Source organism: Amblyomma maculatum, chromosome 1 (genome assembly GCF_055883805.1).
Source record: "Amblyomma maculatum isolate TAMU_Amacu chromosome 1, ASM5588380v1, whole genome shotgun sequence".
Lineage (NCBI taxonomy): Eukaryota > Metazoa > Arthropoda > Arachnida > Ixodida > Ixodidae > Amblyomma > Amblyomma maculatum.
Window position 1 is genome coordinate 456843972 of NC_139344.1, and position 6303 is coordinate 456850274.

The following is a 6303-nucleotide window of genomic DNA, read 5'->3' on the forward strand; positions in this document are numbered from 1 at the left end:
GCTTTCTCAGAACTTCGTAGTTATAAGAAAATTCGTCCTGGTCCGCGGATCGAACCCGTCCCCACCGCCTTTCCGAGGCAGTCGCTCTGCCGAATGAGCTAAGCAGAAATGAAAAAACAGATGAATGTTTATGCTTAAAGTTTACAATATGGAAGTGTACAATGTGTAAAATTTAAGGTACGGCGTGTGTGTGAAATATACGTTTTTATCAACCACATGGAACCCTACAACACAAATGCAACTCGCAGTAAATGACAGTTTCGCATTTCACCTTTTACAGAGCGAGAAATTCAGTCAGCGCTCTACGTTCAACGCGATATAGTTAAGGTCCCTGTGTCGCAGAAAAGCCGGTGTCCGCGCTGTTGTCCTCCCTTGTTAAAAAAAAGTACATATAAAGATTTAAAAAAGACGCTAACAAATCAAAAGTTTTTTCTGAATATACTGGAAATCAAACTCCGGGTTTCCAGGTTGCGAGGCTAGCACGTAATTGATACACCACAAAAGCACTTTTTGTCTTTATTGTACTAATTTCCCAGCCAAATCGAGCATACGCCACAGAACCGAATGTATGCGTCGATGTAGAACTGCATACTAAATAACAGCAATGATATTTGAAAATGACTATTACGAACTAAAGTTATGCGAGTAAAAAGCATACTTCTGCATAATTTGCGCTTTGCTTAAATGTGATTTCAGTCCTAGCATGCGGCGCCCCAGAAAACCCGCGATCATACTATGCTGCCGCACTCCCGATGACGCGTAAGCAGTAGAAAAAGTTCTCCTAACGTGTGCTTTGTTGTACGACTGTATGCTTATGGAGAGCTGTGCCATTAGAAAAGAAACTGTAGAATATACGAGCAGTCATGAGCCTCTTTCGCATCTACTATTAAGTCGAAGCTTGGCACCCTCATTTTTTTTTACAAACTCCACCAGTTGCCCATAATTTACATATACAAAAGTGCATTGAACCACTCACGCGAGGTTATACCCCGCTTCATAAAGTTTTTACAGCCCTAGCAAATGCAATCAGGCAAACCAGGTTGCAGCGCACAGCACAAAACTCAGCTCGTACTTTCCCGTGCCGCCGTTGACAGATGCACGCTCATAGAATGCGTATATCTTGTTTGGCCCAGATTGCCCTTGCACTTCGCAGTGCTGCGAGCAGCTTGTGGAACACAGTATAGATTTGGGTGACGAATCAACTGATGCTGCCCATCAATACTTTGAAAGTTGTTTCTTATGATCGCCATAGTCCACATCCATCCAATCAACCCAGTACTGAGCTTCCTGCGTCCACTGGACCCCTGCAAAGGTTTTACCCACATCCGCCCACCAAACTTTATACCGCTCCTGCTATGCTTGCCGTTACTTGCAAAAATATTTGTTTTTCTTAGAATATCCTGCCCATATCCATTTCTTCTCCATTTCAACTAAACTCTTGAGTTTGTTACCTTATTCCTCTCTGCACGCTTCATATCTCTTAACGTTTCACCGACCATATTCCGTATAATTGCTGTACACGTTGTCCTCACCTTAAGTAGAACTATATTGTAACGGGTATTTGAGCCAAACGTCCAGGCAACGTCCTGAGCCTAGAAGACTGCCGAAGTCCGAGAGCGGTCCGAGCAGCGGTCTGAGCGCGGTTCCAGGCAACCAACTTCGTCGTCTACGCCAACTAGCCACTGATTGTCTCCGCTTCGTCGTCGACTGTAGTTTGTATCACTGCCCCCCTCCTCTGTAGCATCGACTCAATCGACGCGGTGCTACTAGGAAGAAGTCAGCGAAAGGGTGCACTAAAGTGTCACAAGGGCCCAGCGGCGTTGACGAAAAGTTCAGTCATGTATGATCATGATAGGGCTTCAGGCGAACCACGTGCACGACTTCTGGACGCTGTGGCCTTCGGGATGGAGCTGAAGCTACGGGAACAACGCCGTAGGTGACTTCACTGACACGGCGAACAATCTCGTAAGGGCCGAAGTATCGACGCAGTAATTTTTCAGATAGGCCGCGATGACGAACAGGTGTCCAATCCCAGAAGAGGTCGCCCGGCTCGTAAGTGACGATTCTTCGGCTGAGGTTATATCGAGCAGCGTCATTCGCCTGTTGTCGGTGGATTCTGAGGCGTGCTAGTTGCCGCGCTTCCTCAGCACGCTGAACAAAGATGTCGGCGTCAAGTTCGGCGTCAGAGCCGCAAGAAGGACTAACTGGCATCATGGCATCCAACGGCGTACTCACCTGGCGACCGAAGACAAATTCGAAGGGAGAGCGCGCGCTCTTTCTTACGGTCTTCCCAATCGCCACGGGAACAATGGGAACTTGTCTCCTTGAGTTACGCTCTCCGCCGCCGCAAGGGGCGCGACCTGCTCACTGTTCGCTCCGCGTGTGCTTCAGCGGCGGCGGTGGGCTTTTGCCTGGTTTCGCGCTGTCGCTCGCGGGTTTCGTCTCGAGTACAGCCCCGAAATGAAAGGACCCAGAAGGTAGACGCTGCAGTGGCATGTCGTCATTTACTATACATGTGAACGGAGTCTTTATTATATTTACACTATAGCTCAGCAAACGTTCGACAAGCATATGACATACATTGTAGCATATGGTAGCTACTTTTGTCCATTTTAGTCCGAATTTTCCCCAAGCCTGTACGAGAAACGGAATGTAAAAAAAAAACTGAATGGACAGTGAAGCTTCTTGAAGACTAACATGACAACAAATCGTCTGCAACAGCAAAACCGTCTTTAAGCGCTAGATGCGAAACCATCCATGTAACACCAAAGATGAAAATAATTTAATAAAAATGTAATGTAAATTGCAAAATGCTTGCTTGATATAAAGTATTAGTATAACAGTCAAAGTAAACGTTGTAGGATTGAGTGTTAAATGTTATTACAATTAATATATTAGCCAATGTGTTGTATTATAAACATTTTAATTTTGCAAAAAACCTTGTTTTACTGAGATTTTTACATGATAATTAGCTTATTATGAAAACAATCAAAAATAGTTTGATATTCATGAAACCACTTGTGCTGGAAGTGGTAAAAGGAGGCCAATAAATGATGAAGGTGATTGCAGTGACTTATGAGTTCACCTGCTATATCGAAAGTATGCAAGAAACTTCTAAAGCGTTGAGGAAGGACATTCTCATTGAAGGCACATTTCAAGCCCTATATAGCGACCCATTGAAGCTCTCTTCGGGACAGTAAGGCTAATGTGCGGAAGGGAACATTCTAGATGCGAGGGCCGTAACAGCAAGCAGCACATGATTACACTGTCAAGACGGACGTTTCATCTGAGAGCAAACTCAAGGTGCACCTTGCGTCGATGAAAAAAAAGTAATTTCTGCTGTGCCGCAATCAGTAACCGAGGATCAATTGAAGGAAGTGATGGCATCTCCTGCCATCCCATTTCCCACTGTCACATATTCTGGTTTAGCTTACATCGGTTAATATATTGTTAAGTTAATCCACTTCGGGAGTGACGCTTGCGCTATTCTTGAAACTAGCTAAAGAAGCAGCCCCATGTAAGTACACTCTTCTACGAGAACAATATTCTATAGTGGACTGCATTATCCGAAACCAGAGCTTGTTGTCCTGTTGGACAAGCTTTTTTTAAAAAAAAAGCTGCCGTACACCTACTACACACAAAGGTTCTCGAAGTACTTAAGATACTGATTCAATCAGCACTTGAGAATTCAACACTGAGTTGCCCGAAAGAAATTGACAACAGCCATGTTATTAGGTCCGCTTCTTTCATATTTAAAAATTTTCTCAGAATTCTTCTCAATTATACCAAGAAAGTGACGGAGAAGGCCGAGAGGCCAATTAACTCCTTGTGTGCACAAGCCGCGCAGGAAGATTTTGAGACTGAATTTTATAGACGCAGGTACCATTTTGATGAATTGGTGAATATGAACAATTTTATTGTTTGCCGCTCTTTTCAATGCTGCTTAACTGTTTATGCCCATTTCCTTGTATAAAAGTAGTCGCGGGACTACATATATACATCTTCGGGCTTTTAACCGACTTATATGTTTTGAACGAAGCTAGAACAGCCCACTTCACCAACCAAGTGAAATTTTAACTATATGAGTAAATTTTTGTTCTTTACTCTGAATCTGAGACACGCCATGAATTTTTGCTGATGCCTTTTCTGATCTAAACGAATACGGTAGCGGTTGACAGAATCTCCATCCAACAGTTCACCATGCACTCACGTCAGGTCGCTCTACACTTGCTTACAACATTCAAAGGCACATTGCATAGCCTGATAAATTTATTTTTTGTACAAAACTTAGGGGCAAAAAATGTTGAAGTGTACCCGAAGCTTCATTCGACCTTGCACGGCCGCACTGACGAAGACGCGCGAGCGCGTGAGCGGATTGTTGACTGTATATTATTCCTCGTACACGATAAATGTTCGATGCTGATTACGGCCTTTGTATAAACCATAAACCATGCCGGTTGCAATTGACGCGGGTGGAGCTAAGAGCGAGCGCGCGTTTCCCTTGCACATGAACGGCTCTAGCGGAGGAGCAGCAGTGGGGCGGTGGCGACCCCACCGAGGCGCGGCGGGCGGTGGAAACAGACCCCATTGGAGAGGCCGTAAGAGAATGGAAGCCCGCTCTCCCTCGAGACCGGCCGTGAACGGGGTCAGTCGCGTCGTCTCTTGAGTGGCGGTATTGTACGCGAAAGTTATATATATGGCAAAATCGCATCCCAGGTGCGATGTTTTGCGACCACATATAGAAATCATGTCGGTGAGGGTGCGATTGAGGCGCTCCACCAGCCCGTTGGTGTGAGGGTGATACGCCGTCGCACGTCGATGGCTAGTGTGAGTCAGAGTCATGACCAACCGGATTAGGCGAGCCGTAAAAGCTTTTCCACGGTCAGTGATTACCACGGCGGGGGCGCCATGACGTAGGACAATGTTATGAACGAAAAATTGAGCAACTTTGGCTGCAGTACCTTTAACAAGGGATGCGGTCTCTGCGTACCGTGTTAGATAGTTTGTCGCGACGACTACCCAACGGTTGCCAGACGAGGACTTCGGAAAAGGACCGGGATGATCCATGCCCACTTGATGGAAAGGGGTCTTCGGCGGAGCAATAGGCTGAAGAAATCCAGCGGGTTTCAGTGGCGGAGACTTGCGACGTTACCAGTCACGACATGAGCGTACATAAGCCCGCACTGATAGGCATAACCTGGGCCAATAATACTTTTGACGAATTCGTGCAAGTGTACGGCTCACCCCCAGGTGGCCGGCGGTGGGTTCATCATGACAGGCACTCAATATATCTCGGCGCAACTCGGAGGGCACAACAAGGAGAAACGTCTCTTCACTGTTAGCGAAATTTCGCTTGTAGAGCACGTTACCACGCAGAGTGAACGTTTGAAGCCCACGACGAAAAACACGGGGAATACGGGCGTCGACGCCCTGCAGATAGTCGACGAGTGGCGCTAACTCTGGGTCCATTCTCTGCAGCTGCGCCATTTGGGTTGTACTAATAGCCCCAGAAAGGGAAAATCTTTGGCCGTTTCTTCTGGACATATGGCGATGGGCGAGCGCGACAGACAGTCAGCATCCTGATGCTTCCGTCCTGATTTGTATACGACTGTTACGTCATACTCTTGTAATCTAAGGCTCCATCTAGCCAATCGTCCTGAGGGGTCTCTGAGGCTCGCGAGCCAGCATAATGAATGGTGGTCGCTTATAACGCGGAAAGGTCGGCCGTAGAGGTATGGTCGGAACTTGGTGAGGGCCCATATTACCGCCAGACATTCTTTCTCAGTTGTTGAATAGTTGGTTTCGGAGCGGGTAAGTGTTCGGCTCGCGTAAGCGATGACCCGTTCTGCACCGTCTTGCCACTGAATTAGTACTGCAACCAACCCCAACGTTGCTGGCATCAGTGTGAACGTCAGTTGCGGCGTTTTCGTCAAAATGGCCTAGTATCGGAGGATTCTGCAGGCGGCTGCGAAGCTCAAGGAAAGCGGCCTCTTGTTCACTTCCCCACAGGAACGGCGTGTCATCTCGAGTCAGTGTGGTTAGCGGTTCTGCGATGTGCGAAAAGTCTCGTACAAAGCGTCTGTAATAGGAGCACAAACCTAAGAACCGTCGAACCACTTTCTTGTCAGTAGGGTGCGGAAAACCAGAAACGGCAGCTGTCTTTTCAGGGTCCGGGCGAACACCTTTCGCGCTGACCACGTGACCTAGGAAGCGAAGTTCCTCAAAGCCGAAGTGACATTTCTCCGGTTTGATTGTCAGATTGGCGTCTCGGAGAGCTTTTAACACAAGGCGTAACTTTTCTAG